A 23,524-nucleotide genomic window follows, 5' to 3' on the forward strand; every position below is an offset into this window, starting at 1 on the left:
CCTGCCTCAGCATCCTCATGCTGAGATTACGGGAGTAAGCGCCCACTCTTAGATTGTTTGTTTGTTTGCTTGTTTGAGATAGGATCTCCTTGTGTAACCCACATTTACCTTTAACTTGCCATCCCCCTGCCTCAGTCACTGAAGTGCTGGCCTAGCAGATATGCACCACCGTGCCAGGCTCCCCTTAGAAGCTTCCAGTTGTTGCTTGAAGGCAAAACTGCTTTTGGTTGAAAAATCTCTGGTACAGAGGGAGATTGAGTGTCCCTCGGTGGTATGTGGGAAGTATCTGCTTTCCTCGTGCCTGTCATTTGGATAGGAGGTCAGGCAGAGCCAGCACCAGCCTGCCCCCAAGCAGGTAGGATGAATCCTAAGCTCCTTGTATCCCTGTCTCCTTCTGGGTTGGGTGGAAACTCTGGGATTTGGCCAGGGCTAGGGCTGGGGAGATACGTCAGATACAGGGAGAGAACATTGCAAAATCAGTCCTTGGGTTGTGTCTCATTTAATCCTTGAAATTACTTGGTAGGATGGGACACTTCCCTGTCCTCATTTCCAGCCATGAGACAAATTGCAGGTGTCCTCACAAGACACTCAGGAACCCCGTGTCACTCCTGCTGTCCCTGTGCAGAAGCAGAGAACCCAGCTCTAGCGCCCCCTCCCCCCAGAATGTGGGGTAAATTCAAATCAAGGAATGCCCTACAGAATAACTGGCTTGTGCCCTCAGTCATGGAGAGGTCATGAAGACTGAGGGGACACCAAGGAAGAAACCCCTTTAGACAGTGAGACCCGAAACACAACGAAAGGGACTTATGCCACTCTGTGCCAGACAAATGTCAGAAAACCCAGGTGGCAACAATTGTGATGTAGACTTAAACTCAGTTTTAGTACTGCGTGTGAGTGCACACATGTGAATGTGTGTGTGCTGGTGTGTACACTCGTGTGCATGTGATGAAGGTCAGGAGATATTGGATGGGGGGGTGACTTCATATTTACAATTTATTCTCGAATGCAGATAGAAGGGCAAGGCTAAGCTTGTCTGGCCTAGATGACTGGCTCTTAGGAGGGTGGCTTGGTCCAGGCCATCCTGGGCTGTGCAATGATTTGAGACACTGTCTGAAAAATAAAAGAAAAATCACAAAGAAAGAGGGCCAAAGTGTGGGGAAGCTGTGGGAAGAGCAGCCTAGGGAGACAGCCTGGAGCCTCGCTCGCATCTTCCCATTTCTCTGCATGTTTAAAATGATACCAAGAGAAGCTCTGACCTCCAATGCATCCAAGAGAAAGAAAACGCTGGCGAATAAATGGCTTGTGAGCTTATAGCTCTCACAGACTCAAACTGAAGCCAAGGAATCTTCCCGATGATAGCAAAATCACAGCTGAGCTGCAGATCTGAGCACGTGGCTGGTGAATCTCAGAGGTGTTCACTGTGTGAGGGACGCTAGACACAAAGGGCCACTCTCTGTGTTATGTCTTCTGCTACAAAATCAAAGGACAGTCACCAGGGAGGCCCCAGTCACTCTGGCAGTTTCCTCTGTGGGCAGGGGAGTTACTGCCTGGATAAGGGCATCAGGAAGCCTCCTGGGCAGCTAAAAGGTGTCTGGATTGGAGCTGGTGAGATGGCTCAGCAGTTAAGAGCACTGACTGCTCTTCCAGAGGTCCTGAGTTCAATTCCCAGCAACCACATGGTGACTCACAACCATCTGTAATGGGATCTGATGCCCTCTTCTGGTGTGTCTGAAGACAGTGACAGTGTACTCACATACATGAAATAAATAAATATTTAAAACAAAACAAAACAAAACAAAAACACAAACAAACAAACAAACAAAAAAAACAAAAGGTGTCTGGATCTTGCCCAGGAAGGTGGTCCTCTGGATACATCAAAACCCACCTGTAGAACTGTACACAGTGGTCCAGGCTCAATTGGGAGAGCATTTGCCTAATGTCAAGAGGCTCTGGGTTTCATTTCCTGGGCAAAAAGATGGTATCATGGTGATGCATACCTGTCATCCCCACATGAGGGAGGCGGGAGCAGGACAGTCAGAGGTTGAAGGTCATCCTCCCCTACATAGGGAGTTTGAAGCCAGCATGAGCTACATGAGGCACTGCTTTGGAAAACAAGAACAAAAGGAAACACACATAAGGTTCACGAAACTTGGCACATCTGACCCACTCTCATATGCGCTGTGCTACACAGCTCAAAACTGAAGCCAGTGACACAACCGAATAGCTGGAGGAACACATTGAAACAGAGTGGGGTGAGGTGGATGAGAGGTAGGAATGGGTTAAAGACGACAAAGCAAGCAGGCAGGCAGGCAGGCAGACAGGCAGGCAGGCAGGCAGGCAAGCAAGCAAGCAAGCAACCAGGCAAGAAAGCAAAGGGGCCTGTGCAGACAGTCATGTTTCCAGGGGAAGGGTTGTCCTAGGTACCTGAGCTCAAGGAGAAAAACAGACAATCCCAGGGTTCAAAGTGGCCATGTACATCCCTGGAGGTCACACAGCGAGTGGGTTTCAGGACCTGATTTGAACCCAGCTCTGAGGATACCGGTGTCTGCCGCTCTGCTCTGGCCTCACCAGCAAGATAAACCCCATTGCGATCTGGGAGGCTCCCCAGGGCCTGGTGGAGATGGCGAAAGCAGTTTGGCAAAGAAGGTCCAATCCAGAGCTGCAGCTCCAAGTGGGAAGGGGGGTCAGTGAGGCACAGGCCCCCAGTGGAGCATCCATCTCTCTCGGCCTGGGCAGGCTCAGCCTCCACCTACCTCCTGTGGCTTTTGCCTTGCTTCCTGGGTCAGAGCGTGGGATCTTGCCTCTGGGCTTGGGTACAAATCCAGTTTCATCTGGCTTGGCAACAGGAGCCCTGAGCCTGGGTTTCCAGCCCCAGAACCCAACCTCAGCCTCAACCAGGCGGCAGCATGAAGGACTCAGAGGAGGGGTGGCACTCACTCCAGTGCCTGCATCCCGGGATTGCCAAGGAAGGAAGGGGGTTCTCAAACCCCAGCCTGCCAGAACAGAATGGAAAGTTCTAGAAAAGCACTTTTCTGACTGTCTAGGGTTGTAGAGGACTCTTACTGACCGCAGCGGTGTTTGGGAAGGTTTTCAGCAATCTAAGGGGACTGTGATAGGCTTCTGGGAGCATGCCCTATGCCCTCCAGGGCAGTCCTGGGATAGGTCTCAATCCTAGCACGCTGGAGGTCCTGCAGAAAGCTCGTTTGTTTGAGGCCAGCTGGGCTCCAGAATGAGATTCTGGTTAAACAAACAAACAAACAAACAAACAAACAAAACAAAAACCAGGGCAACCAGGGCTGTCAAAATGGCTTAGTGGGAAAAGGCACTTGCCACTAAGCTGACCACTTGAGTTTACTCTTTAGGACCCCACAATAGAAGGAAAGAACCAATTTCCACGTGTGTCCTCTGACCACACACGAATGGTGGGTGGCACCCTCAAACATACACACAAATAAGTAAACCTAAATTAAAAACAAAATAACAAAACAAGGAGAAAGGGGGTGGGGAGGAAGAGAAAGTGTTGGCCAGTGCAAGTTAACGACAGCCTGCTGCCACTGGTCTGACATTTTTAGTGGTTCTAGAAGACGCTGAGTTTCTGTGAGGCTGGCTCCATAGGGCTGTGTCTGCCAGGTCACCTGAATCATCCCCTTTGAGTGACAAGCTGAGGACAACGGTTCCCACCACTCACCCCGCTGACCTGTGTCCTCCCCAGGGAAGGCCACTGGGGTGGGGCAGGGGTGAACCCTGGACTCTATATTTGTAGTGAGAAATATGAGCAAAGAAGGGATTGGCAGGGCAGGCACACACACACACACACACACACACACACACACACACACACACACACACGCATTGGGAGCAGAGGGGCACTCTATTCTTCCAAGGTGCTCTGGTGACTAGGGGGTTCAAGGCCAAACCTCTTGTTTATGCCTTTCTTTCATCCCCTTGCAAGTGTATATCTTTTTTCTCTACAAGCTCTTTTGACGTTGTGACCTTTTTAGCCATCTCAGGAGCAGCGTAGGCAGGAGCTTGAAGTGATTTCCCAGTGGAGTTCACCTCATAGGCTTGCCCTGGATCCTCTGCCCATGGTCCAACAACCGTTTGCTTGACTTCCCCCAGGGCAGCCGACCTGTGAGCCACCCACTGGGGTGCTCGCTCTCGTGTTCAGTGTCTTCGTCTTGGCAACTCTTTTTGGGATGCCTCTGTGGTGCTTGGTTTTCTCCAGTGTCATAGACCTCCAAGTGACAAGCTGCTTGCTAGCCAGCTGGCTGTCAGTGGACACCGGGCCACACCCATGCTTTGGCTCTGGGTCATGAAGGTATCATGGACATTTCTCGAATTCTCAAGCAAGCTCTGGCCTCTGCACATTTGTACCTGGGCAGCTAAGCCAGGCAGGGGTCACTCTGTGACCAGCTTCAGTGGACAGCATAGGGCAGGCAGGCAGACACAAGCCAACCCTGGCAGCTGACCTGCTTGATGTCGGAGACCCCGTAGGCTCTAACTATGAGTCGTGTGTTAACGTTTCCCAAGGTGCTTCTTTCTTCTTGTTTTTTAAAATACTTACTCATTTTCCTTTGTGATTATGAATGTTCTACCTGTACGTACGTATGTACGTATGTACGTACGTATGTATGTATGTATGTATGTATGTACGTATGTATGTATGTATCTGCACAGTGTGCAGGCCTGGTGGATCTCCTGGAACTGGGGTTGCAGATGGTTGTGAACCACTATGCAGGTGCTGGGAATTGAACCCAAGTCCTCTGAAGGAACAGCCGGTGTTCTTAACCACTCCAGCATGCCCAAAGGTGCCTTCTTATACCAACTGTGTCGCCACAACACATTTCCAGGTTCCCAGAGGTTCGTCCTGCCTCTGAGTGGGGACCCTAGAATGTCACATACTGGGTGCCAGTGAGCAGCTGGCTGGTGAACAAACTCATACAAGCAAAAAGGAATAACCCTCAAACACTTGCCCCCGCCCCTCTCACCCCGAACCTCACTGAGTTCTTGTAGGACCCAGGGAACTGGATGTCAAACAACTGGAATTCTTTCTCCTCTCTTGTAACTCTGGCTGGCTTGGAACTCACTATGTAGTCCAGGCTGTAGTAGGGAGAGGAGAGGCAGGGGTGGGGTGCGTGTGTGGTAATGGCTTCCCAAGCAGAGCAGAATACGCTTCTCTGACTGCTTCCTCCTTGGGTCCAAAGGATCAAAGAGATTTGAGTCCCAGTAATCTCTGGGAAGGCAGAGGGTCTGTGGCAGCTCAGCAGAAGGACTGGGCTGGGCTTCCTGGTGGAGGTGATCTCTCGGGCATAAGAACTCTGTCCCCCACCCCTACCCCCACCCCCACCCCCACCCCCTCCTTGTTAACCCCAGGCAGGGCCTCAGGTCAGGGAGACAACTTCTCTCAGGCTATGGACAGGTGAACGGGAGGAGTTAGTGGGGTGGGCGAGAGGGATGATTCCAGTGGAAGGCAGGTCTCAGCTGGCCTCCTCAGAGGGGCAGGAAGAGGATCAGACCCCTAGGGGGTTTCCAGCACCCCTTGTTCAGCATCCCCAAAGAACAGCCGGGAGCTGGTTCCGGGCTGTGTGGTCCCCTGTCACAGCTTGGTCCGCTTCCCTTTGGTATTCTGGCTTCCCACCGCTGGTTTTATTAACCCTCCCACTCTTCAAGAACCTCGGCACAGGATCAAGGAGTAAGGGCTTCAGGAGAACTGGGGCTCCAGCCTTCCACACCTCAGGAGACTTCCTGCCAGAGACCTAGCCCAATTGTCCATCACCTCTCCCTTCTAGTCTATTACTGAGCCTCCAGCTTTGGGGGCTTCTGTTCTGGGGGTGTCTGAAGTGGGCCCAGAGAGCTGTAGTTTGGCAAGGCCACCTATTGACCCTCATTAAGTCATTAAGACTTTATGTCATGTCCCATGATTCTTCTGTCCTATAGCTTAGCAGACTTGGAGGTGAGGGGGCACATACACACACACACACATACGTATACATGTGTGCACATATATGTGCAGGGGTATGAGGGATCACTGACACTTCCTGGACCAGAGGAGACTGGCATCTACTAGGATGTGGGGAGGAGGCCTGGTGGAAGCTGTCAGGCTGCTGGCGGGCAGGGAGGTAGAAGCTTTCTGCCAGATAAGCTTTCTGAAATCTCAGACACCATGCAGGTGCAGAAAGAGTGGATTGTTTCTCTACCTGTGTGAGAAGCAGGCGATGCGTGGATGGTTCTGGAAGAACTCCCAGGACAGGAGGCCCAGTGGCCTCTGCGGAAGGAAGCTGGGGGCTGAAGGGGGAAGGAGTCTCTCTGAAGCCCTGCCCAAGGCCCTGGAGTCATAGTCTGCCTGCAATTAGCTGTGTGGCCCTACGCCAGTGGTGTGCCCTCTCTGAGCTTTGGTTTCCCCATGTGTAAATGGGGGTCCTTCAGGGAGGCTCAGACCTACTGATCCTCCTCAATCTTGTGTTCCCAGGAGGACCTGAGTCCCACCTTGTCTTCCCAAAGCCCTGCAGATCCAGGGTGGTCCGTCCTGTTTTGGGTTGACCTAGCCAGAGCTGAGCTGGAGGAACTGAGCAGGTTCTGTCCTGGCTTAGTCTAGGAAGATGACACCTGCCACTACCCTGTGCCCCTGGGGCTAGCCAGAAGAGCGTCTACCCAGACCTCAGGCTGGAGACCAGGGGTCAAGTGGGCTGGGGGACAGAGACAGAGAAACAGGGAGAAAGGCAGAGTTAGCTAAGGGGATAGCAGCCAAGCTCTATCAGGGTGAGGGTGGGGTGGGTGCACACAGTAGGTATGGGCACCACATGCCCACTGGGAAAGGAATAGGCACCCATATGTATGGACCCAGCTGCCATGGGCATGACCCTCCAGCCACCGGTCACTTCTGTTGCTCAGGTCCTCCTGGGGCTGGGGCTGCCTCTCTAGGGGGGCCTTGTTAGAGGGGAATTTGGAAGGCCTCAGTCCTGAGGTAATCACAGCCTGGAATGTTCTCTAGGAGGTCCAGGTGCCGGTGAATAGGCCCATGAAGTCTTGGACTCCCAGGGCCTTGTGTGTCAGGGCAGGCATACCCTTTTGTTCTAGACCCTTCAAATGCATGAATGACCACACACCCTTGACAGCTCTTCTCAGCTCCCTCCTAATGCCTTCTGTGGCTTCCAGGGCTGTAAACTAACCTTTGCCTCCAGCTCTGGCCTTCCTTCCTGGCCTCCTCTGGGGCTTGCTTCTGTTTTCCTTTACCTGTTCTGAGACTAGGTCTTTCCACATCACCATGGCTGGCCTTGTAATCACTTCTAGCCAGCAAGCCTTGCACTCAAGGCAATCCTCCTGCCTGTGATTTACCACCCTGGCTGGCTTGACCTGCTATTTTGTGAACCTTCTGAATCTGACCTGCCACAGGACCTTTGCACCTGCCGTGCTCCCTTCTGAGCTCTTGTCAGCTCTCAGAGCTTAGCCTGTGCATCCTTCAGCTCAAAGTCCCCACCAGGGGACTCAGAGAGGCTTGTTTCTCAGGCTCCTCAGACTCCTCAGACGGTCTAGGCTCTCTCCTCCCCAAAGCTCAGCACCCCTTGTTCTCTTGCTGGTTTTATTTAGCCCAGACTGACCTTGAACTCACTACATATCCAGGGATGACTTTGAATTTCTAATTTTGCCTGTGCCTGTGCTGGGATCCCAGGCATGTACCATCATGCCTGTCTGCTGGCTCTCTCTCTCTCTCTCTCTCTCTCTCTCTCTCTCTCTCTCTCTTCCACTTTATTTTTACTTTTTTTTTTCTTTCTCAATTTCTTTTAAAGACAGGGTTTCATGGAACACAGGTTGTGCTCCCTCCTGCCTCGGCCTCCTGAGAAGCTGGATTAGAGTTGTCTACTGCCAGGCCCAACTACTGCTGAGTTCTACAAGTGACCAGAGCCCATTGAAGAAGGAGTGAGGAGTGAGGGGTGAGGAATGAGGGATGAAGGTGAGGGATGAAGGTGAAGGGTAAGGGATGAGGGATGAGGGTGAGGGATGAGGGTAAGGGATAAGGGTGAGGGATGAGGGATGAGGATGAGGGATAAGGGTGAGGGATGAGGGATGAGGATGAGGGGTGAGGGTGAGGGATGAGGGATGAGGGGTGAGGGGTGAGGGGTGAGGGTAAGGGATAAGGGTGAGGGATGAGGGATGAGGATGAGGGATAAGGGTGAGGGATGAGGGATGAGGATGAGGGGTGAGGGGTGAGGGTGAGGAGTAAGAGGCTTAAGCCCTTTCTGATCCACCATGACTCTTTGATTACTTCTTGTGGAGTGACCAGAGTTTCTCGGGTTGTGGCTCAGTTGGTAGAGTGCGGGTATCAAACCCCGGGCTTGGTCCTCAGCACTCCATAAACCAGCTGTGGTGGTGCACACCTGCAGGCAGAGGTGGGAGAATCAGGATTTCAGGCTCATCCTTGGATACCATACTCGGTTCTAGGCCAGCCTGGGCTACACAAGCCTGTCTTAAAGGTTGTCGCGGGCTCTCTCTGTGTCGTGTGGAGTGGGCTGCTCCCCAGGCTCATGGACAGCAGTCAAAGCCTCTAGCCATGCTGAGCTCCGACTCACCCCGTCCCCACCCGACCTCTGCCTGAGACAGGAGCAGCTCTGAGTGAATCACCCATGAGTCCTCTGGCCTCCAGCGGCTCCCTTGCTCCCAGCCCTCTCTTTCTCTTCTCCGTGTGCTCCAGAGAGCCTGATGAAACATGACCTGGACCACAACCCTCCTGGGCTCCAGAGCCTCCAGTGGCTCCTACTGCCTTAAAGATTAATCTTACAACCTGCAGATGCCGTAACATGAAGTGGGTGACTCTCCACTCCTCCTCTCCCTCCCTCCCCTTCCCAGACTGCCTTCCCACTACCATCCCCCTCTTGCCCCGGCTGAGGCTGCCTGGGCTCTTCCAAGGACTCCTGCTAGCCTCAGGGTGTTTGTGTGGCTGGCTCCTCCACTGGGTGTGTTTTCTCTCTCCTCTTCACCTAGCTGGCCTCTCGGATCTGGAGAGCCTCTAGTAGCCAACCACCTGACTCTTTCTCAGGCCCTTGGGTTCACCTCCAAGCTGTCATCTAGAGGCTTGCTGGAGAACTACCTCTGAGAACAGGAGCCCCCTCACCCTGGAGCAGGGGGGATGTGAGGGACCAGCTCTTCACTCTCTGATGTGCTCCTGGGCAGAGGTCTCTGAAGCCTGGCTGAGCCCCGTTCTGTCAGCACAGCCCGTGCTCCCCCACCCCCTAGTTCTCCTCAAAGCTGGTTCTCGATGAACTGCATTCACCCCCCAGCCATGACTTAGACTCTGTTGCTGGAAACTTGAACAGACCCATCCCCAGTGGGAGACTTTCCAGGTGCTCCCTGCTTTTTGATTTAATCCTTGTAGTTCTCTGGATCCCCTACCCGCCTCTTCACAAAAGTCTCCTTAGTTGAAGTTGTCCCTGACCCCAGGATGCAAAGCAGGAATCCTGCTGACTGCTTTCTTGGAGAGTTCCCAGTGCACCCTGCAAGGCTTGGCATAGAGTACATGCTCAATAAATGTTTGTTGAATGACTGAATAAAGAAATAGCAGGATGAGGTGGAGGTTGGGAGCAAGGCCACTGTTTCTCCCATTCACACCCAGCCCAAGGACCTCATGGTGCCATGATAGTTACTGAAGCGCCTGCCATCTTTTCTACACGCAGTCAAGGCCAAGGAAGGAGGAGGTTCTCAGATACCCACTTAAGACTGAAGCAGCTAGGTAGTATCCCATGCCTCACCCCAGTACTGGAGGCAGAAGCAGGCAGATCTCTGTGAGTTTGAGGTCAGCCTGGTCTATAGAGATAGTTCTAGAACAGCCAGGATTACACAGAGAAACTCCATTCTCAAAAAAACAAAACAAAAACAAAAAATAAAAAACAAAACCCCCAGTGAGTGCAGAAATCATTCCCAGGGGCTCCCTGGCCTCTCTGTAGAACCATTCATCTGATTGGCCACCGTGTCCTCCTGTGTCCTTCCTGTCTAGCCTTGGCTTACCATTGATAGCTGAGGAGAGGGTCTTGTGTAGCCTAGGCAAATCATTGAGGGTGCTTACACTTACTCACTGAGAGGACTTAGCTGTCTCCAGGCTGTGGAGCCCTCTGAACAGGGACACTTCCAATGTCTCTGGGGCTGTCCTATGTTCCCTGAGAGCTCTTGGCAGTGGGTGTGAGCGGGGAGTAGAGGTGCAGCAGGGACATCATCTGACCAAATCCCAGTAGATATTCTGAGAGACAGGAATGGAGATCAGAAGGGTCCTGGGAGGGGAGCGAGGCAGAAGGCCTGGGTGAGAATGGAGACCCCAGCTAGACAGCCCATTCTGCCACCTGCTCCCATCCATCCAGTAATGGCACTTTCACAGGGCTATCCTCAGACCCTGTACTCTAAAGTGACCACAGGTCCTATGGCATCTGTATACGGCCTTGTGTAACCTTGGGGTGGGGGTGCAGACCACAACTTCAGAGAGAAGGAGGAGGCTGGAGGCTGTTATAAGCAGGCTGTGGAGGGAGGGACCTCTTCTGGGCAAAGCATTGTGTGTGTGTGTGTGTGTTCACTGCTGGGAAGAGCTCTGGGTGTCCAGGGTACAGACTACAGCTTTGAGTTCCACAAGAGCCACTATTTAATAACCTCAGCTACCAGGGCCTGTGTGCTTCCCAGATGTGGGGCCAGCCCCTGGGGGAGGGGGCACAAGTCCTGTTGTCATTCCCCCATTATAGAGGTAGAAATGGCTTTAGAGACATCTATGGTCTCCTGGGAAGAGAGAGAGAGCAAGTCTGGGACAGGGTGGTCTGGGTCCAAGTCCTTGCTACGCTGAGATCTGTGCTGCCTGTGCAGTTATGTCTTCCTGCTTGCTCATGAGTGTCTGCTCACCCATGAGTTTTTCTTTGTTTTTGAGACAGGGTCTTATGTAGCCAAGCATGAACTTGAGCCCCGCTCCCCCCTGCTTCCCCGCCTCTCATGTGCCGTCAAGGCTGTGAGCTGAAGCTGGGTGCTGAGTCTGGGTGCTGAGTCTGGGTGCTGAGTCTGGGTGCTAAGGCTGGGTGCTGAGGCTGGGTGCTGAGGCTGGGTGCTGAGTCTGGGTGCTGAGTCTGGGTGTTGAGTCTGGGTGCTGAGGCTGGGTGCTAAGGCTGGGTGCTGAGGCTGGGTGCTGAGTCTGGGTGTTGAGTCTGGGTGCTGAGTCTGGGTGTTGAGTCTGGGTGCTGAGTCTGGGTGTTGAGTCTGGGTGCTGAGGCTGGGTGTTGAGTCTGGGTGTTGAGGCTGGGTGCTGAGTCTGGGTGTTGAGTCTGGGTGCTGAGGCTGGGTGCTAAGGCTGGGTGCTGAGGCTGGGTGCTAAGGCTGGGTGCTGAGGCTGGGTGCTAAGGCTGGGTGCTGAGGCTGGTTGCCTCCCATGAAAGCTCGATCCTGGATGGATGCTCAGAATCATAGTCTCCATGGTTTAAAGAGACACTCGTGACCTGTCCTGATGTTCCTATGGCCTCTTGTTAACTGTGGTCACCCGCTGGGGTCATTGCGAAAGCCCTTTCTCTCTCCCCACTGTTGATAAAGCAAGGAAATCACTAAGCATTGTGCCATCCTGTGGCCAGCCTGTTGCCCCTTTCCTGCCTGGAGGCCTGGGTGGGGCCAGCTCCTCATTCTCCCTCAAGGAGGCTAGATGGATCTGAAGGGGGCTTTTGGGGAAGTGGGAGGGGACAGGCTGGGTGTCAGGTCCTCCACCACCTGCCACCCTTGGGCGATGGTGGCTCCAGCTTGCCTGATGTCCAGGCAGGACCCAGCCCTTACTCTGCCTGTACTAACTGAGCTGTTTTTGAAGTCACCCTGAAGCCAGTCAGGCTGCCCTTCCCTCTGGTCTCAAGCTCTACTGCCTCTCTCACCCCCAGGGCAGTAACCACCAAGGTCTCTCCATTGCCACTTTCTTTTTTGGGGGGTGGGGGTGAGGGGTTTTCAAGACAGAGTTTTTCTGTGTAGCCCTGGCTGTCCTGGAACTCCCTCTGCAGACCAGGCTGGCCTCGAACTCACAGAGATCCGCCTGCTTCTGCTTCCTGAGTGCTGGCATTAAAGGCTAGTTGCCGCCATTTTTATACACTGTATTATCTGTTTAATGTCCCTGTCCCTCCTGGGAATGTCACCATTCTCAGTATGGGGACTGCGGTCTGCTATGAACATGGTACTCCATAGCCCTGCAAGTAGTCTACACTCCGCAGACACTGGCTGGAGCAGAGATGGGGTGGGAGCTGCTGGCAGCCCAGACGTGCAGCACAGCTTGAGAATGAGAGCCAGGACAGAAGTCTCTCTCCTTGTCAGGATCAGCCGGTTATTTTGTAGGTCTCTTTGTCATGCCCCACTGTGGTGGTCTGAATATGCTTGGTCCCAATTAAATGTTGTCCTTATAAGCATTGCCTTGGTCTTGGTGTCTGTGCCACCTGTGCCCCCATCCAACCCCTCTCTCCCTTTCCCTACCCTGGCTTGCTTTGTTTCTTTATTTTGGGTCTCTTCTCCTTGAGAGAGCCAGCAGAGGACACCTTGTCCAGTGGGTCAGTGACAAGCTTGCATGGAGACCACAAGAGCAGGACAGTCCTGGTAAGGAACTGTGCCAGTGGTCGGCTAAGTCAGAGGAAGAAGGAAGGGGGCCGTGCGGCTCGTGAGGGCCACTAATGATAGTGTTTTAATGGGCACACAAAGACTGCTAATCTGATATTCCGCGTGTGCTTCTTACAATAGATATAATCAGAGCCGCAGTTAGCTAAGTCATTCTCCACCTATCCGCACACTCCACCAAGATCATTATCATACTCCTTAATTAAGCAAAGCTCGGGCAGCCCACAGCCCAGCTCCAGGGAGTCCTGCCCAGCAGGTCCTCCCTATGCTGGGATAATAGCTACCCCTACATGGCCGGGCGAGGCCATGTTGCCAGCCCCATCCCAGGCTGTCTCAGGCTCCAAGGCCTTAGGAGTCAACTCTACCTGACATTCAGGACTGTAGCGGGCAGCCCCTGGGCCAGGCCAACCTGGAGATGTGTTAGGTCTGGGGCTTGTGGCTTATGCCGTGAATTTATAGGCTTGGCCCACGCTGAAAATCAGGCTACAGTCTGACTTCCCTGGAGCAGTGGGAAGACAAGAGAGTGAGATCAGGGCCACATGTACCTACTGCCAGTTCATCCGAACATCTCTACCTGGAGTCTTTGGGCCGCTGAGTTTGAGGCTCCCCTGTGGTGCTGGGACTCCTTTATGAGAGAGGCCATGAGGGTCACTGACTGCACAGTGAGCCTTGGACTCAGGCTGGTGTGTACTTGCTGGGGACAGAGGGACCATCCTGATACACAGGTAGTCCCTTACTGCACAGCCGGGTTGGTGTTTTTACAGTTGTGGAACGGTGTTTGTTAGCATCCTTTTCTGATCTTTTAGAGGTAGCTGAGTTGGGTTCCGGAAGCTGAAGGACCAGGGGGCTGGGGTTGGAGAGTGGGTTTGAGAAGCTCAAGAGATCGGAAGCCGCCATATTGAAAGGAAGCTCAGCGATCTCATGGGAGCCTGGGTCCCAGGGGAGAGGAAGTGGTGGTGGTGGGGACAGAAGCTGGCAGAGAAGGTTCAGCTTTGTATGCCACAGAGCACATAGCCTGTCAGCTGTTGAACCAACGATGAATCCACTAAAGTCGTGTCCCCCATTCCATCCTGTCTGTCCCATATGTGTGCACACAAGAGAGAGAGAGGGAGAGAGAGGGAAAGAGCGTCAGTTTTGTTGTCTGTCCCACCACGTGCCTCCTGAACACAGAACTTGAGGTTCCAAATGATGAAATGCCCCCCAGGCTGCCTAGTCTAGAAAGAAGGCTTTGGCTCCACCAATTGGGAGCAGTGATTCTACTTTTTTTTTTTGAGAGTCTACTTTTAGTTTCCTGACTCCATAGCGCCTCTCCTGGCCTGGAGGAGGAACTGCAGTCTGGAATCCCTGTATTACCCCCAATCCCCTAAGGTCCTAAGTCTTGGACCTTGCTAGGGTCACTCTGACCCCCAACTGGCCAGTGTGGGCCAGCTAGACTCCCAGGACCCAATTCGAAGAGCATTCAGCACTTGTGGCCAGCTCCCCACTGACGCGGGAGACTGAATAACAGCCTCAGCCATCATGTGCTTTTACTAAAAATAAACTTGACATACTTTTGCATTGGGAAAGAACGCGGATTCCAAGCATTCTCAAAGGGCAAAGATGGGGAAAAGGAAGAATGGAAATTGGATTTTTGAGCTTAGTAATTAATTAGTGCCTGTAAACATATGATTCATGCTTTTTTCCTGGCTGTTTTTTTTTTTTTTCCTTTCCATTTTGCGTGGTCTTTCATAGAGACGGGAGAAAGAAGACCAGAACAAAGAGAGAGGGGTGGAGCAGAGACCGGAAGGGTAAGCAAGCCTTGGCCAGCTGTAAAGGAACGAGGCACTCGGTCTTCAGGTGGAGGTGGAGCCAGGAAGATGGTGACATATCTAAAGAACATGATGGCTATAGTGGAGGGACAGGGGACAAGGTTACACAGACGTCCCCTGAGAGGTGCAGTGGCGTTATCATGGTGTTATACTTAATTCTGAAGGACGGAGAAGCACGGTGGAGGCTTGAGGCAGGGAAAAGTGTCATCCAGCCCACACAGTGGAGGGAGGGTACCTTTTTTTTTTTCCCCAAGACAATTTCTCTTCATAGCCCTGGCTGTCCTGGAACTAGCTCTGTAGACCAGGCTAGCCTCCAACTCAAAGAGATCTGCCTGCCTCTGCCTCCTGAGTGTTGGAACTAAAGGTGTGTTCCGACACTGACTCTGTGGCTGCCACTCAGATGATGACTCGTGTTGCTGAGTTTTCCCAGTGAGCACCGCTCGGGGCCATGTCTCTCAGAGGGATGCATGTTAAAGTCTGCCTCTTTCCTACAGAGCACTGGCCAAGTGTCATGAGGGACCTTGTCTGCCCTTTTGTTTCTGTGTTTCCAGGGCCTAGACTGTGTTTGTCACCTTGGCCTAAGGCCAGGGCAGAGAGGCCACCCAAGGCCAACATAGGATGAGAGAGGCAGGCTTTATTAAACTCAAGCTCTGTGGAAGTGGGTTTGGAAAACTCTGTATAGGGCGGGCTTTCCAAAGGGAGGCATACAAGCCGAGCTTACACTACCAGCCTACCCCAGCACCCTTTCGGATTTGAGATAGTCTCTGCACTGGATCATAGAACCCCCTTCCCCCGACAAAAATGACCTATGAGGTTGGAATGTTATGTACACTACTCGGGAAAATGAGACCCAGGAGGACTGATGAAGCCACAGGCACTGGTTACAGGTGGGGACCTGGCGTGGAGTTGAGTTTCAACTGGGGTGTCTGCTCAGAATCTCTTCTTTGAGGTGGAGGTTGGTTCCAGCGCCAGCTCTGCACACAGGTGCTGTGTGTCCCGGGGCGAAATGGTTTGCCTCTCTGAGCACCTTTAAGTGGGCATAAGTACACTTGTTGACAGGGGGTCTGGGTGGGGTCTGGGAGGTCTGAGCTGCCACAGGAGTGCAGTCTTCAAGGCCCTGCTCAGGTGCTCTGCCTGTAGGCCTTTCTGGCTCATGACCTCTCTTCACTCAACACTCCAATGGAGACTTCCCTCCAGCCGCCCACTCAGCCTTGATTCACCCAGGCTGTGAGCCTCTACCTTCTGCTTGTTTTGTTCTCCTTTTTCTTAGTAAAACCGCTGCCTTCCCCAATTGCCAAAGCTCCCATCAGGGAACAGGCAGGCAGGGGCCCCTGTCATCCCACAGAGCCATCTCTCTTGCTTCCCCATCCCACTCACCCTGGCTTTGAGGACTGAAGTCACTAGGCATGAGCCCTGGGCTGGGGACATGAGGGTTTAGATAATTATCACGGGGGTAGTGAGGCTCTGCCTGGAGTTCCCATAAGGGGGGCAGCTTGGCTGGTGGGAGAGCCAGGGCAAGCCAGAGGAGGACTCCTGGGAAAGTTGGCAGCCACTGTGCCAGGCGAGGGAGTGTGTGGGCAGGCTCACCCAGGTGCAAAGGGGGTGGATGGGGGGGGGGAGATGTGGCTTGGAAATGTGAGGAACACTGGGGGAGCTGCCTCACAGAGAAGAAGCTGTTAGTAGGCACATGCGGAGAGGTGCCCTAGGAAAGGCAAGGCACCGGGTGGGAGAGAAGTACCAAAGGGTACACGTTAATAATAAGATGTGCAAGTGAGCTATCACACACCTTTAAGCCCAGTGCTTGGAAGGTAGATGCAGGAGGATCTTTGTGAGTTTGAGGCTAGCCTGGTCTATGTAGTGAGTTCCAGGAGAGCCAGGGATTTGAGTCCTTGTCTTAATCAAGCAAAACAAAACAAAAAGATATGCAAATAAGCATGTACCACAGTTGAATACCAAATCTATCTGACAGTGAGGCCATGGTGGAGGGATCATGCCTCTGGCGGGCTTCATGGAGGAGGTGAGCCTAGAGGCAGGCAAGTGGAGGGAAGAGTAAGACTTGGCCTGGGAGCAGCTCTCCTGGCCTGGCTTCTCGGTTCTGTTGTCATTTTGCTGTGAAGTGGGTCAAATTCCCATGCTGAGCCTGTTTCCTCCCATGGAACGCACAGCTGATGCTGCATGGTTTTCTCGGGCCCAGTGAGAGAGGCTGCAGACGGACAGACGGAGGGACCCAGCCAGCAGATACGCCGCTGGAGGAGCTGTAGCTTGGAACTCATCCTTCTGTCTGTCAGTGTGATGGAAAGTGATAGAGCCTTGGTTTTTGATGGGGGTGGGTGCAAATCTCAGCGTCCCAGAATCTGAGCTGGTCTCCATACAGAGTTCATTTGGAGCTGGCTTCACTCTCCGAGTGAGCTGTGTGTCCTCATAGCAAGCGCACCATATGCTGGTGGCAGGCAGGATATAGAAAACACATCATAGGCAGAGACAGGAGAATTCCCTGAAGCTCACGGGCTAGCCAGACTGGCGTACACAGTGGTGAGCAAAACCAGATACCATCTCAAACATGGTGGCAGGTGAGGACCAACACCCAAGGTTGTCATCTGACCTCTAAATCCACTAAATGTGTGCTGTGGCGTACACACACACACACACACACACACACACACACACACGATTTAAAATACACAATGTGCCAAGCTTGAGTGTCTGAGAATGTCCTTGGCTGTGAGCTTCACCAGGGTGAGGAGGTCACTAGGTTAGACCTCCCAGTGTGTACCTGCTGCACAGCAGGGGTGTGCTTAGAAGGAGAAAACTTGGAGTTTTTGTTCTCCTCAGGACCCTAGCGAGGCCACTCTGCCCCAAATGAGGTAATTTCTTGTGAGGCATGGTGTTCTGTCCCTTGCACTGGGACAGAAGTGAGGTAAGAGAGGTGATATCACCAGCCCAAGGGGAAACTGGGGGGTGTTTGGCTTTGGCCCTGCCTTCCTGAGATAGCAGTCTTGGGGTACTTTCACTGTATGGGGTGTCCCTCAAGAGTGTAGAAATGTAGTCCATGCCTCGGTGGAGGTTTGAGGCTAGTGTAATCAGGGTAGCATTCCTGGCTGGGGATGGGAGTGGTTTTGTGTGCATGGGAACTAACTTGGGGTGAAGGTAGGCAGCCTCCGGAAGACCCAGCCTCTTCTAGCCCTCTGCCCTTGCTCGGGTATCCCACCATTGTTACCAACGGGCCCCTTGAGGCGTCTTCTGTAGTTATCCACAGTGTGAACTTCCTTTCTATTCTATTCTTTCTATTTTGCCTCCTTTACAGTTAGACCGAGGGCCCATGACACAGCTTGGACAATCAGATCCATCATCCTGGACCTGCAGGACATAGAAGATTTTGTCTCCATTCAGAGGCCTCCATCTACGTAGTCAGGTCATGGGACTCCCCAGATCCAAAGCCTCCCATGGCTCCTTTTACCCCTTAAGATAGAACCTAGGCCCCTCCTCAGATGCCCTGCTGGTCTTACTTCCTTCTTCCGAGGGTTCAGAGTACATGCTTCCCTCAGGGCCGAGCCAAAGCAGCTCTCTTTCACTGTTTGCATGTCACATGTGAGTGAGGGTGTGGGGCTGGAACGGGGACCCAGGGCCTTGCAGGCTGGAGGCAGAATAAGAGGCAGGATGACCTTATAAAACACCACCAGATATGCAATCTGAAGCTTTAGCAGTTTGTGAGTGACTAAGTAACAGATGCCTGGAAATGTCCTGGACAGTGGTTCTCTTAACTCAGTTTGACTCACCTTAGTTAGGATTAATGATGCAGATCTGTAATCACAGCTGAGGCAAGAGGATCACAAGTTCAAAGTTAGCCTGGGCTACAGAGTGAGTTCAAGGCCAGCCTGGGTAACCTAGTAAGACCTTGTGTCAAAATATAGAGTGGAAAAAGGCAGGTGTTGTAACTGAGTGGCACAGTGGTCAATGTGAAGACCAGAATTCAGTTTCTAGTATCATAACCAAACAACCAAACAACCAACTAAACAGTCAGTCAACCAACCAACCAGTCAACCAACCAACCAACCAACCAACCAAAATTCAGTCAACCAACAAACAAACCAACCAACCAAGCAAACAGTCAACCAACCAACCAACCAACCAACCAACCAACCAAACAAACAAAAAAACCCAACCAACCAACCAACAAACAAACCAAGCAAAAACCAACCAACCAGTCAGTCAACCAACCAACCAAACAACCAATCAACCAACCAGTCAACCAAACAACCAATCAACCAACCAGTCAACCAACCAACTAATCAAAACACCAAAAAACCCAGTCCACCAGCCAATCAAACCAACCAACCAACTAACCCCCAAACCAATCAAACAACAAAAAACCCCCAACCAACCAGCCAACCAACCAACCAACTAAACAATCAAATCATCTCCTCCCCCCAAAAAAACAAAACAAAACAAAAAACCCAAAAAGAAAAAAAAAAAACCCAACCAACTAACCAACCAACCAACCAAAAACTGAAACAGCCAACCAATCAATCAATTGGACCCCCAAACTAAAACCTTGCTTCCACATGATTTGATTCAAGGTGACTCAACTCAACACCACTGAGTTGCAGAGCTGTGCTCTCACTGGCCAGATCCATTCTCTTACACACTCCTTCTGTGCAGCATGGCTTAGCCCCCTCATGGGCAGCCCCCTAACCATGCACTCCTCCTAGCTGGGTGGTGTCCTGGGCTCTCCCAGGTCAGTTCCTGACCTCACCGCAGCTCACCCTGGCTCAGGGCCTCAAGCTGCTCACTGCTTACCTCAGCTCACCTTGAGTTAGTTCGTTGGCTCCATTCACTGGGTCCACCCTGTCAACTTGGCCCAGCATGGCTCCACCCATCCGCTCAGCCCAGCCATACCCACAGCTCTGCTCACCTACCTCATCCAGCAGGTGGTACCCCACTGCCACCTGCCTCCTCAGGTGGCACACCCTGGGTCTTGCAGGAAAGAGGGTCTTCTGGGAAAAGATGGCTCAGTAGGTACTTGCTACCAAGCCTGACAGCCTGAGCTTTGTCTCTGGGGCCTAAATAGTGGAGAGAACTTAGACCTGCAAGTTGTCTTCTGATTTCTACACAAGTGCTTTTCTTTTTCACACACTCGTGTACACACACACACACACACACACTAAATAAATAAATAAATAAATAAATAAATAAATAAATAAATAAGAAAGATAGGCGTTTCCAGCCAGGTCCTGGGGTTCCTGTGTGACTGGGATGTAGGAACCTTAGGGTGGGGGTGAGCAGAGGGCAGCATCCCCTGGGAGCCCGAATGGTCCCTTACAGAAAGAAGAGTTGGTAGGCAGAATACGGGACGGAAGGTCTTCCCTACTGAAGCAACACTAGGTGCAAAGGGACAGAGGCAGAGGACAGAGATCAGAAGCCTAGGACCAGGGTGAACCTTAGGCTGCAGTGCAGAAATGACTGAGGGGGCAGGGGGGCACCAGGGTGATGGCTGGAGGACATACTCAGACCCTTGTGAGGTTGGTGGCCTCAGGATGTCAGGGAGTCACTATGCAATGTGGAGAAATTGGGAAAACATCCCTCTGGCTGCTGGCAGGGACACAGGACCAGACAGGTCACTGGGTACCATGAAGTTCAGCTCATGGAGCATTGGGGACAGACAGGAGAGAGATAGCCTTGGAAAACCAACCTTGAAAATGACCAGGGCTGGGCAGGTGCGTGGACCAGGCCTTGCTTACTGACCCTAACACAGAGTGACTAATTTAACCTTCACAGTGACCTCAGGAGGAGGGATCGTTGCTGACCCTGCTTTGTAGATGAAGAAACCTGAAACCCAGAGATGCTAAGATGTCTGTCTGAGGGGCACAGCTCCCAAGGAACAGAGATAGAATCTGAATTCAGGCACAGATGCACTGGAAGCCTCAGAGGCAATGGGTACTCTTGAAGTTCCCTGGCAGGTGACTCTGTAGGGACTTGAATCATCCACACCCCTGAGTTAGTGTCTGATTCCTTCTGGAAGCAAACATCTCTCTGCTAGCTTTCCATAGGAGTCCAAGAACCCAGGCCACTGGGTGGAGACTTGAGCCTTGAGTCAAAAGTGCCATGCAGACAGCTCAATGGTGTCTTAGGTTCTCCTTTTGATTGACTGATTGATTAATTGATTGATTGGTCTGGTTCTAGAACATAGGGTCTGGCCCATGCTAGGCAGGTGTTTGAGCGAGTTGGTCTAGGTCTGGCCACCGACATTAGAACTGAACAAGTACACGAGGTACTGGGAGTGGGTCGCCATCTTCACTCAGCCCCTACTTCTTGCATGAGGCTGCCCTTGGTCCCAAAGCAATCCAGCTTCTTGTAGCCACCCAGAGGTTTTTGTCTGAGCTGCCCCTCCCCCTCCCACACCCTACTTTCTGTTCACCCTCAGAAGGCTACTCTAGCCCCCAGTTTCCCACCCCAGGCCCTTTGCCTGGAATGTTTTCCCCACAGGAGCTGCTGTCAATTCTCCAGCTTCTATGTCTGTTATCCCCACCACCTCTTCAGGTGGCCCTTTCTGAGCATCTGAGCTAACATGTCCCCCTATTCTTTCTGGTCACATGACCTGCTTTTGTTTATGACATACTGGATACCTGCTGGATGTCCACCAGGGGATTGAGCTCCTGCAGGCAGAGCCCTTGTCTGTCTTACAACCTGCTCCATCCCATGATCAGGTATACAGTAGGCTTTAATATATGTTTTGTGGAATGAATATATTGGTAAGAGGAGGAATGAATTGAGGGAATGAATTAAGAGTTGAGGTGACAGAGCCAGAAGTGGCACACATCTTTAATCCCAGCACTCAGGAGGCAGAGGCAGGGGGATCTCTGTGAGTTCGAGGCCAGCCTGGTCTACAGCGTGAGTTCCAGGACAGCCAAGGCTACACTGAGAAACTCTGTCTCAAAAAAACAAAACAAGGACAAAAAGATTCGGACTATGGCTTCAGCTGGGGGAGGGGGGACCATACCCAAAAGTTTCATCTAAACTTGTGTTTGAGCATTTCCCAAAGAAAAAGAAAAGGAAAAAAGGAAAAAAAAAATGAGGTGACAGAAGGAAAAACAGCTCAGGTGTGTCCCAAGCCTTTTTTTTTTTTTTTTTTTTTTTTTTGCCAGAGGAGGAGCCTCTGCTGGGCAGAAGGGCATTGGGCAGGGTTGGGCTGAAAATCCTTCCAGTGTTTTTATCCCCTACTAACCAGCTCAGACACTCCCGATACAGTGTAACAGCCGGGCATGTTATCGGCAGCATCTCTAGGACCTGCTCACAAACAGCCATTAATCACACTGCTCCACCACCCTGCCCTCCTTCCTCCTGGTGCCTCCCGTGGAAACTGAGACCCAGAGAGATGAGGCCTGCTGAGGCAGGAGCATGGGCTATTTGGCCCTGAGCTTTCTGATGTGAGCTGGAGGAGAGGCCAAATCTTCTCCATGACCAAGGGGCCCTGCCCCCAATTTGGGGCCCCCAGCCCTCCCTGGAGCCCCAGGGGCCTTCCAAGGTGGCCTCTTAATCACTGCTGGTTAATTAAGGAGGTTGGACAACTCCACCTGGCCCTTGTGGGCCTGTCTGGGAAGGGACTGCGACCTGGCTGCACTCCACCATGGGGCCCTGCTTCTCAGCTGAGCCCCACCTGCATGGGTCTCTAGAGGGGTGCCCACGGGAGAAGCCTGGGGTCCTTGGTGGGTGAGGGGCTGTGGTGGGAGGCAGGGTTGCCACCACTATGGGTACCCCCCGAGTCAGGCACAGTGTGGGCGGTGGTGGCTGGGCTAATGAGGCACCACACTGCCAAGGAGAACTGGAGGAGTTCAGACAGGTTCTGGGTGAGGTGAGTTTCATGGGCTGGGCAGAGTCATGGCCCTATGCCATGTGTGTTCTCTTAGTCTGTGGGGGGCTGCCAAGACCCCAGCCCACCCTGCCCCCTGCCCTACTGATGGGCCTAAGGAAAGGATGCGGGAGTGAGAGGGGACAGTAAGGGACATGGTGAGGGGAGGAGGTGATCCACCCTCTGTGGGGAGCCACACCCCTGACCACAGCACGGGGTCTGGGTTCAGGTGGGCTGGAGTCCGTGTTTGAATACACACTTGTTTGTACCCAAGGAATGGCAACGTCTTTGTGGGCTGATATTGACTTTGCAGCTTAAATCTCAGAGTGACCTGGTGCACTTGCCTTGAGTAAGTGACTATTCCGGCCCATGTGGCTCTGACTGGGATGTGGCAGCGGTGAACATGGAGGAATCATGGATGGCTCCTTTGGATCTGTGTCCCTGAGGAGGCTGAGACCGCTCCTGAAGGCTCACACCTGCTCCCCCAAGCCCATCAAAGAAGCTATTCAGGCCCTTGGGGAAACTCTGGAGCCTAGGAGGCTGTAGAAGATGTTTCCAGAGCCAGCTGTGAGTCTTGGTGCCTGGAGGACAGGGGTGTGAGAACCTGGGGTCTTCAGCAGATAGGCAGGGACGGAGCTGGCGCTGGAGCACCTGCAGTTTCTGTGTTTTGTTATCCCAGCCTTTGCTCCTGATCTGGGTCGCATGGATTTGCAGCTGACTTACCTGCATTTGGTGGACAGTATGACACTTGACACAGTTAACAGTTGTGTAATCACCACCAGAGCCAAGAACCAGACTCTTTCCATCATTCCAAAGTTCCCTTGTGCCCTTGGCCCCACATCCCTCTGCCCCCCACCCCCACCCCCAGCCTTCCATTTCAAGGGAGCTCAGGCTCACAGAGAAACCTACTACAGACCAGCAGTACCCTTTATCACATTGCCTGGAGGTCACACGTGCCCATCTTCAGCCCCTCCCCCCTTACCCCACCCTCACCTCACACGTGCTCAGCTGGAGGCATCCTTGCTTTCTCACTTGAGCCCTTAGTCTGTCTCTGAAGGACCCAGGTGTTTCAAACCGCACAAAGCCAAGCTCTAGCCCGAGAATCGAGAATCGCAACATTGTTGCATTTTACTGACTTTCAGCCTCGCTCAAATAATTCAGATTGTCAAATGTCCCTTACAACTGATCTTGATTGTTGTTGTTTTATTTTTTTCTGGTCCAGAGTCCAATCTGGACCATCTCCAGCACTGGGTAGCAAAAGGTTCCTTTTTCT

At 52.5% G+C, this 23,524-nt stretch overlaps 1 long non-coding RNA gene across 4 annotated transcripts in view; it reads right to left on the reverse strand.

Annotated features, from left to right (window-relative positions):
- The window catches only part of LOC143441514 (uncharacterized), a 7,749-nt gene extending 4,827 nt beyond the window's left edge, over positions 1 to 2,922 (reverse strand). For 2 of the 4 annotated variants that reach the window (XR_013109016.1, XR_013109015.1), the window contains exons 1-3: positions 2,754 to 2,922; positions 2,425 to 2,611; positions 1,998 to 2,102 (exon numbers count right to left, since the gene is read on the reverse strand). This is a non-coding gene — a long non-coding RNA (uncharacterized LOC143441514). Of the gene's footprint in view, positions 1,111 to 1,997; positions 2,103 to 2,424; positions 2,612 to 2,753 lie in introns of all 4 variants that reach the window. The other 2 variants (XR_013109014.1, XR_013109013.1) reach the window with 2 other exon arrangements.
- Between the last annotated feature and the right edge of the window lie 20,602 nt (positions 2,923 to 23,524).

The sequence above is a fragment of the Arvicanthis niloticus genome, chromosome 2, assembly GCF_011762505.2.
Source record: "Arvicanthis niloticus isolate mArvNil1 chromosome 2, mArvNil1.pat.X, whole genome shotgun sequence".
In the NCBI taxonomy this organism is placed as follows: domain Eukaryota; kingdom Metazoa; phylum Chordata; class Mammalia; order Rodentia; family Muridae; genus Arvicanthis; species Arvicanthis niloticus.